This window comes from Hipposideros armiger, unplaced genomic scaffold (genome assembly GCF_001890085.2).
Source record: "Hipposideros armiger isolate ML-2016 unplaced genomic scaffold, ASM189008v1 scaffold_31, whole genome shotgun sequence".
In the NCBI taxonomy this organism is placed as follows: Eukaryota; Metazoa; Chordata; class Mammalia; order Chiroptera; family Hipposideridae; genus Hipposideros; species Hipposideros armiger.
This window is the reverse complement of record NW_017731381.1, coordinates 1,648,189-1,658,177: the sequence shown is the minus strand read 5'-3', so window position 1 is coordinate 1,658,177 and position 9,989 is coordinate 1,648,189. Positions and strand designations below refer to the sequence as shown.

Sequence of the window (9,989 nt, the reverse complement as noted above, 5' to 3'; positions counted from 1 at the left end):
ATGTAGGACTCACCAAGTCTGCCTCTGATGTAGTAACTGCACCCAGCTTCTTTCCAGAAACTAAGTAAGTGCACAGACCGGAGCCCCAAGAGCACTCTTGAGAATTTTAGACCCCCTTGGTCCTGGCGTCAAACTGGAGAGGCTGCTCCCACCTTAGCCCCTGTAGCAGCTGGTTCAGGAGGGCAAGTTCGTTGTCCTTCTGAGGCAATGGGGAAACAAGCAGCTCTTTGCACACTCACCCACCAACAGCTTGGCAGGATTGTAGGTTCTCAGGGTCCATGTGTATATCTCTATCTTGTCTTCAACTAGACGACGAGGTCCCTGAGGATAAATAAGAATGTCGTCTGCCTTATTTAACGCTGTGTCCCTTGTGTCTATAACAATACCTGGAACACAGTTGGTGCTTAATAAACATTTGTTTAAGGAAGAACGAGGCGGAAGGAAGGACCGTAAGGCTTCTTGGCCAGCCTTAAGTCAAATGAAAATCATGTGCCCAGGTGAGGTAGACAGGTGGCAGGGGGCTGCTATCTCTGTATTTTCAAACTGGTGAAATCTGTTGTGTCTGCCAAGAAGCGAAGAAGTGGTCCTCAGAAGAGACTTAGGGCCACAGGCTGAAAACCACAGGAATCCTGTGGTTTCAAAGACACTAAAAATATCTTCTCTCTGGGGGTGCAGTAAGGCTCTGCTAAAGCATTCCCGCTACCCCTGACAAAGGCAAACCATGTTCATCTTAAATGTATCTGACAAATTGCTCTTGGAATCATCACGACTCAGGACGTTCCTACTTTAATTAAGGTAAAATGAGCCTCTACATTCAAAATCTAACCATTTTTTAGTGGCGCTAAGGAAACACCCATGATGAGGGCAGGAGTCAAGTGACCACAAAGGTCTCAGTAGGAGGGCAGTAGTGGGATGCCATACACAGTATTCAGCAAGGCATGGCAAACTCCCCAGCCCTCTCTGCCTCCATCTATTTTCTTTATAGCATTTATCACTGCCTGCCCCTTGTATGTATTGTCTTTCTTTCCCATTAGCTCACCTATTCCACGAGGGCAAGGTCTTTCTCCTATTGACTGCTGTATCCCGTCTTAGATCAATGGCTGGTACTTAGTGGGCACTCAAAAATTAGCTGCTAACGAACGAATTAAGACATTTTAAACAATTAGTTGAATCTCTGCCAAATGCTGGGCCCTGTCCTTGAGGATGCTACAAGGATGGTGCTGGAGAAAGGCCTGAAAAATATATACACCATCGTTCGACACCTGCTTTTACGGAGGTGTATCCAAGGTGCTGCTGGATCCCTGGGACTGGAAAACTCCCGAGGTGTGCGAGGGCCTTGGGAAGAAACCGGTTGTGTGCGAGGAGTGCCAGGGAGCCAAGGCGGAGAGGCAGCAAAGGCGGCTGGAGACAGAGCATGGGACTTCTTGGCTCTTCGCTTGGCTTCTCGGCACCTTCTTTTCCTGCCCTGCGGACCCTCTTCTTTCCTCGATTCTGTCTGCGGGACCTCGGCCCCAGCAGAATCTCTCTGTCGCGGGACCCCAGCCACATCTTTTCCCATCCCCGGAGACGCCAGCCTCCGGTCTTCCAGATGGCTAGCCCGCTACCTGTGAGACCTCCACCTGCGGGCTGAACCACGGCTCGGGTAGCGAGCGCTCCAGGTTCCCGCCCCCTGCCTGCGGTCTGTAGCGTGTAGGACCCCGCCCCGCCCCCTCGGCTCGCAGGACCCCGGCCCCGCCCCGCCCCCGTGGCCCCGAGGCTCGGCCCCGGGGGGCGGGGCCGCGCGCAGCGGCGTCTCCAAGGCGGGGGGCGCGAGGCAGGGGGCGGGGCGGCCCCAAGCGCCGGCCAATCAGCGCCGCGATCACATCCATGCAAATACGAGCACAATGGAGCGAGCCCATCACTCGCCCCTGCAAGCAAGCTTGAAATGGGCTTCTGCATGAGCGGCAGCCAGGCTGACCAATGACTCTATGTTTTGGGCTGGCGAAGCCCAATGGCATGGCAAGGAAGGCGGGCCCGAGCCGGGTTAGGGTGTCCTTGCAGGGTGTCTGAGCTAAACTTCACCAAATAATAGCTGTTTGTATTTTGGCTGCTGCAGGAGCCATTTTAGGTAAGTTCTTCTCTTAACTTTTTATTTTCCTCCCTGGCCTCGGCAGGCCGGCCTTGTCCGCAGGTCCCTGGCCCCGCCCCGCCGGCCGGGCTGGGGTGCCCCTATGAATGGAGCCGGGATGAGGGGCTGCGGCGGCGCCGAGGCCCGGCGGGGCCGGGGTCCGAGCGGGGCCAGCGGCGGGCGGCCTGGCGGAGGGCAGGCGGCGGCCTGAGGCCTGAGGAGAGGGGCCAGGCTCCGCCGCGCCCCGCTCCGGCTTGCGCTCAGGCCGCGCTCGTGCCGGGCGGCCGTCCTTGGGAGTGCGCCGCTGCGGGCCGCGCGGAGGGGCGGGGGTCCCGGCAGCCCCCGGCCCTAGGCCTGGCGGGCGGGGGCGGGGCGTGCGGAGCCCCCCTCTTCCACCCCCAAGGCCAGGTCGAGGAGGGACCCCCCGGCTCGGCCGCGCGGCGCCTTGGCGGGGGTGACCGCTATTCCGCTGCCGCCCCCGCGGAGAAGTTGCTCTATTGGCGTCCTGCGTCTGTTTGCAGGGGTGGAGGAGGGTGGGCTGGTGCCAGGCTGCTGCTCCGGGAGGGGGCGGGGGCCCCGGCGCGTCCTCGGAGCGCGCACCCCTCCGCCCCCTTCTTACGCACTAGCGCGCTCTCGCCCCAAAAATTGGAACCCTGGAGGTGCCCAGCAGCTCCGCAGCCAAGTTTTATGCATTATTAGATTGCATGTTTAAGCTGGGGGAAAAAAAAAAAGGAATGTGTCCCTTTCAGGGTATTTATCCACTGGGCTGTGGAGAGGTAACGGGAGTCTGTTGCTCCCAAATTTCAAGGGACATTCCTGTCAGATGTGCAGAGGGTTGGCGGTTACTTGGTTTTTAAAAAGACGCTATTAGGAAATCCCCTCACTAGTGAGATAATTGAAATTTGAGTTTGTTTGCAGCTTCAGTTTTATTTGATCCAATTAAAAATACATAAGCAGGCACTTATATTTGTGTACATAAAGTATCCTAGTTCCAGTTATGACTGATGGGACTGTGGTTTTCGGTAGTGTGGAATCTAATAAGGCAGTATAATTCAATTTTGAACTTGTAGGCCCGTGTTTTCCAAATTAGGCTTTATGGACCATTAGTAATCCGACCAAGGTTTTTAGAGAATCCTTGGCATCTCCAGGCATCTTTGGGGCTGTGTGTGTGTTATTCCTCACCCCCTCAAAACTGTTTTTTTCTGGTGTAACATCCATGAACAGAAAAAACACATTGAAACATTTTTACAATTTTCAGAATGCCTGCAATATCGCCTGAGATTTGCTTGTTTCTCAAATAGCATAACGGAATACCATCCCAGTAGGCCCCAAATTTTGACATACTTTTAGGGATACACCTTGTGGTCCTTAGAAAAGCCCTGACAGGGACCTCTCTGCTGTGGTCCCAAGGCTAATTGTGAGTCGTTTTTCCTAGTGGGGATCTGTACTGACTGACTGTGCATGGCAGTGTAGAGTTGGTTGGTAAGCCAAATTGGAAGATCAGTTTGGCAACCTCAGGGAGATAGTTTTTGCGAATTTTGTGGCTCTCTGGCGGTAGAAAGAAGGTTTGAGATCCATGTATGATAAAATGATTAGGCATGAATCGTCAAGTAACATGGTTTATGCCAACCAGAACAGGTGGTTTCACATAAGCGATGCATGACTGTAACTGAAGGCCTGGGAAAAGAAGGGAGTAGTAAAATGATTAGTTTTGAACTTCTTTCCATCCCAGCGCAGATTTTGTAAATGAATTGTGGTGAATTATTTAAACATTTTTCTTGATTAATGGACTATTAAAAGGTATCTTTTACAAAAAATTTTTTTCCCCTTATTGCTTTGGGATTTCCCTTATAGTAATCAGACTGTGATACTGTTCTGGCTGTAGTCTGGCCATGGACAAAGTAAATCTAAATCTTTTGGAAATTAGTTGTGTCTCATTGTGGTTTCATAGTCTGCCTGGAGTCACATCTTTTATATTGCAGTTATTTCTTTGCTTTTTACTTTTAGCTCTTTTGTTGTTACAGCACTGCAAACTCTTTCAATACGATCATTTTGACCACAGTTTTTTAATATTCTCTATCTTTATAATTGTTTCTATAGTTTATTGTCAGTATAATTGGAAGTTCTCTGAACTGATCAGTATATTACTTCATGCGAACCACACAAGAAGTTGAAAGGCCAGTTGGAACTGAAATGGGGAAGCCACAACTTACAGGGCTGCATTCCTGGAAGATCCTTTGGCAGTTTTTTTGTGTTTATTGATTTACTTTTCTTATAACTATTTCAAATACCAAAGAAAATCTGAAGCAGAATTGTATCTCTTTAGAAACCAGGTCTCATCTGTGACTCTTACATTGTGTTACAGGAAACCTTTCAGAAACACCAGGCCCTTGGGCTCTCTGGTGTCTTGGTGATCTCTTTGATTTATAGAAGTTTCAAAGAAGTTTTTATGGTTTTCTTGGCAGTATGGTTTTGTCCCTAAGCCGAGTTTGTGGTTCTTTCTTCCAGAGGGAAAAGGGTTTCATACCCTCAGGCTTGATTCTCACTGTAGGTGCCTATGTTTTTCAGCTCTCGTGGACTTGGTTGGTTATGACCAAATGGAGTCGCAAGTGGACCGCTCATACTCTGAACCTTTTTGAACCTTTGAGATTTTAGGATTCAAGGATTCTACCTGCAAAAATATCTTTGGTGTATGACAATGATGGTATCTAGTATCTTAATCAACTGAGGAGACTATATTCTCCCTCCCTGCTCGTCCCCCTAATATAGCAAGGTTTGAAATAGTTTTATTTTTAATAAATATTTAGTGGTTCTCTTTATACTTTCATCCTTTATACAAAGCTTTAGTTTAATTTAGGTGAAGAGCTGCAGCGAATTCTATGGGACTGCCTGAATTGGGCTGTACCAGATTATTATGGTAGTCCTCCCCTTATCCACGGGGGGTACGTTCCAAGACCCCCAGTGGATGCCTGAAACCACAGATAGTACCAAGCCCTCCATGTACCCTTGAAAAACATGGGGGATATGGACGCTGACTCCCATGTAGCCGAAAATCGACATATAACTTGGGTCCCTCAAAACTTAATTACTAATAGCCTACTGTTGACTGGAGGCCTTATCGAGAACATAAACAGTCGATTAACACATATTTTGTATGATACATGTATTATATACTGTATTCTTACAATTTAGTAAGCTAAAGAAAAAATGTTACTAAGAAAATCATAAGGAAGAAAAAATACATTTACAGTATTCATTGAAAAAAATCCATGTATAAGTGGACACAGGTAGTTCAAACTTGTGTGGTTCGTGGGTGAGCTGTGCTGTTTTTTCCCTATACATACATACCTATGATAATGTTTAGTTTATAAATTAGGCACAGTAAGAGATGAATAAAATAAAACAATTGTAACAATATATGGTAATCAAAGTTATGTGAATATGGTCTCTCAAAATACCTTACTGTACTATACTCACCCTTATGATGTGAGATGATGCAATGCCAGTGTGATGAGGTGAAGGGGGGTAAATGATGTAGGCATTGTGACGTAGTGTTAGGCTCTGTAAAGGTCACTCGAACACAAGCCCTGCGATAGCGCGAGTTTCAGATGACTTCTAAGGGACTAGCAGAAGGGGAGTGTATGCAGTGTGGATGCTGGACAAAGGGATGATTCACGTCCCACCCAGGACAGAGCAGGATCGCGAAAAATTTTATCACGCTACTCAGAACAGTGCGCAATTTAAACTTAGGAATTTTTTATTTCTGGAATTTTCCATTTAGTATTTTGGACCGTGATTGACTGCAGGCAACTTGAAATTGTGGAAAGCGAAACCGCGGATAAGCGGGGGACTGACTATTATTTTGAAAATAATAGCCAGGGCTTAGATATCTGCTCCCTAGAGAACATTTTTGTTTTCAATAGGCTATGACATGTACTTGTGAGAAGCACAAAGAACTAGCATTGAATGAATCCTGGCGTGTGTTCACTCACCCAGGCACTGGGGCTACAGAAATGAAAAAATATTCCTGTTTTCACAGCCACTGTGAGGCTGGTGCAGCTCAGAGAAATGAAGTAACTTGTTCAAGGTCAGAAAGCAAACAAATGTTAACGAGTCAGAATTTGAACCCAGCTCATGGGGATAAAGCAAAGCAAGTATTCTTTTCACCAACAGCCTCTGAAGATTTCTTCCAAAGCTGAAGCGTGCTGTCATGTTTTAGTGGTATGGTGCTAGGTTAACTAACACACTTTGCCTAAGTTGTTCTACACACGCACCCATTTTTACTTCCCCAGTTTAAGAATTTGTCATTGAAGAGGCATATTAGAATACTGTGAGGGCACCTCCCCGCCCTTGTCTCTACAGTGTAGGAATGGTCTTCCTAGGGCACTTAGGGGTTCAGGTGTAGCTTGGGACAGTAATAAACATGAAGTTAGGGGGTCAGGTGTAGCTTGGGACAGTAATAAACATGAAATATGCAGAAGGAGAATGCAGTCACTACTTCCTTGCCAAAATGTTCTTTTCTTTAGTGCATTTTGTGGAGGCGTTGATACCCTCACAATAAGTTCTGTTACTTCTGTAAAAGCCTTGAAGGTAGTAAAATGGTTATTTTAAAATATCCATTCCTGTTCTCATTTCTAAACTAAATTATTGTCATAAAATCCAGAGGAATATATTTAGTTTCGTTCAGAATACCTGGATTAATTGGTTTTTATAGTTTGTAATAGTGATTCTTTACATCCTCCTACATTTATTCCTTATGCCATTTGCCATCAAGACCTTTAGAATCTTTGATAATGTATATACAGAGGGTGCTAAAATTGTAATACTCAATATATACTGATAACAAAAGATGAATACAAGTCACGTTTTACTTCTGCAATTACAAGAGGTGCTCAAAGTGGTTACCATCAGCGTCCAGACACTCCTGATTACAGCGAACGACTGCTCGAGCAACGTTGACCAACGTGTCCACTTGTATACATTTTTTTGGCGCCCCTGGTATATATGACATAAATGGGGCTCCCATTTTGAGGAATTTTTTTTAAATTGATGAACCTTTTTTTCTTTATAGTCATAATGAAGGACGTAAAATTTTTAGCAAAGAAATACTGATTTTTCAGTACACTTCCATGGTACTTTTATCTGTAAACTATTTTAGAAGAACTTAACATACTAAGTATTAGAGAATTTCAAGAAAACTGGAAAGTAGAATTTTAAGATAACTTCAGGACACGAATCCAAACATAAATACAAAGTGATGGATATATATATATATACTTGAATTTTCTAAATAAGAGATTTTTTTATATTTCTACTCCTTTATTAAAGATACTTATAGGGAGTGTGCATTCATTTAATTTTCTGGATCAAATATATTATTTTATTGGCAAATTGTTAATATGTTTTGGATTATCTTGTATACTATGTGATCGATGTATTTAATTTTTAGAATCTACATTTTTTGATTCTAAGATTCTTTATGTAAAAGGCCAGCAGGCTTCAGGTTAAAAGAAGGTCTAACTGCTGTGGTAATATTTTTTTAAGATTTTATTGGGGAATTGGGGGAGGGAACAGACAAGTTACTGTCCTTTGGTTCTTCAGGCTAGTTGTAGAGGACATTGCTTCACTGGCCCATGTGGGTATTGTGATCATTGCGCTCTTCCCGGGTGAGGCAGGTCGCTCGCCGGCCATTGGATGGCGGCTCACGGCAGCTCATGCTGGCTGTCAGCTGCTCATGCTGGCTGCCCGCCACTCATGGTAGCTCACGGCAGCCCACTGCAGCCCCACTGCAGCCTATGCTATCACCGGCTACTCACGGTAGCTACTCACGGTAGCTGAGCTCCAGGTGGAGCTGTTATTCACCTTCTTGGCTGTAGCAGGCGCAGCGTCACTGGCCCATGTGGGATCCGAACTGGTGGCCCGGCTCCTCAGAGCCCGCGCTCCCAAGCCAACTCCCAACCAATGAGCCCCTCGGCCAGCCCGGACCTTTATTTTAGTTCTTACCTATTTAGGTTGAGACTTTTTATCCTGGGATTCATGGGCCCCTAGGGAATCTTTGGGTAGTCTGTGAACTCCCCAAAAATAGTATGCAAATTTTGTGTATTTTTATGGAAAGCAAATCCTTGCTTTTGTGATTCTCAGATCTGTAACTCCCACCCACCCTCTCTTCCTCTCCTCCTCCACCTCTTCCCACCCACGTGCAAAAATTATTAAGGATCAATGATTTAGGTCATTCCAAAACAGTTGTTTTGTTTGAGCAAAACCTTTTGTCTGGAGGCTGACTTCTTTGGGCCTTTTTTTGCCCTTTTTGCAGGTCCTGCAGTCTCAGTCTGGATCATTTGGCCTGGGTTTGGGGAAGTACTGCAACCTCACAGCAGCATCCAGGCCAGGGTCATCCCCAGAATTCTTCCCTGCCTGTTTTGCTTGGGAAGCTGTTCTCTGCCCTTGCCCATGCAGCCCAATGAGTCAAGGTTGGAGCAGGAGGCACGAGGGCAATTGCAAGACAGTCTTAGAGGGTCCTGGGCTCAGTCTCTGCCATCTGCCTCTGCAGATGGGATCGGAGGGGTGGCCATGGCAAAAGCTCCTGACATTTTCTTGCTTTGAATACTTCTTCTTCATTCTGTTACTGCTTCAGTCAATATGCTGGGAGGCAAAAGGGTTTTCTTTGTTACATTGTAAGAACTATTAAAAAGAATCCCTCCCATTTTTATATTCCCCAGACTTAGTATGAGACACCTTGCAACTTTTCCTTTAATGTTGTGCATTTAAGTGGAATTTTTCTTAAAATAAAGTCTAGTTGGGCGTGTAACCTTATTTTACAGAGAACATGCATATATGTCAAGTTCTGTTAAACCAGATATTATGGTAGGAAGAAGGATCACGTATTTAAAGTTCAAGAGCCTTATTTTATAATGTTCTTAAGTAAAAGTCAAGCAAATTGGTAGACTAGGGCGACAATAAAATTCTAAGAGTAGTCTCTAGAAAGTGGTTGAACTTGAAGTTATCCTGGAGATTTTCATGGAAGTCCATTTTCTGGGCCAGACTAGAAGTTGTACCCAAAAAAAAAAATCTGTTTGTTTGATTTGATATGTAAATTGGGGGAAACACCTAAGCGTTAGACAGTTCGGTGAAGGGCACTGACTTTTATAAGAGGGTTCTGTTTGATTTGTTCCTTCCCTAAGTGTACTTGAGTGAAGAAGTGTACCTGGACTGTTTAATTTGGGTTCAAGGAAAACATTAGTATTCTAATAATCCTTTGCAAAATTATGTCCTGTAAGCTAGGTCAAGATCATAGATTTTATTTACTGAAAGAAATTTTATAATTTAACACAGAGACTTTATTAATGTTCATTGTATATTTTGGCATAACAACTCATGCAGTGTTAGCAGTCTAAATTCAACCATGGGTTACTAAGAAAAAGTCAAGGCATTATCTTTGTTGACCACGTGACAGAATTGGATCACATTATAAATGATGGCACCATCAGACTGCTTTTTAAGCAAACCCTGTGTAGTGTCATTTTAAGGGACTTGGGTATTCTGCTTAATGGAATTAACAGTGAGTGTTGCCTTGAGTTGTAAAAATACACTGAGGAAATGATAGAGGATATGAAGAGATCATTAATGACCAGCTCCAAATAGATCATTGTAAAGATGTAAAACAAGCTAGCTCTTCTAGGTGAGGGTCCCTCAGAGTTAGTCTGTGGATCTGTGCAGGTCTGTGGGCTCTTTGTTACCTGTCTGTGAAGAGGTGAGTCCAGAGTTTGAAAGGAAACATTTAGATACTTTTTTACAGCATTTTTTTAAGAGAGACGATTTGTCTGTGGAACCTAATAATAAAAAATGTAACTTTGTAGTATAGTCCTTGTTTAAAAAATTTTTT

At 44.8% G+C, this 9,989-nt stretch overlaps 1 protein-coding gene across 4 annotated transcripts in view; it reads left to right on the top strand.

The window, feature by feature from the left end:
• The first annotated feature begins 1,983 nt into the window (after window positions 1-1,983).
• The window catches only part of CHD6 (chromodomain helicase DNA binding protein 6), a 188,030-nt gene continuing 180,024 nt past the window's right edge, over window positions 1,984-9,989 (top strand). For all 4 annotated transcript variants that reach the window (XM_019637000.1, XM_019636999.1, XM_019636996.1 and 1 more), the window contains exon 1: window positions 1,984-2,107. The gene's annotated coding sequence lies outside the window, so the exon portion shown is untranslated. The remainder of the gene's footprint in view (window positions 2,108-9,989) is intronic.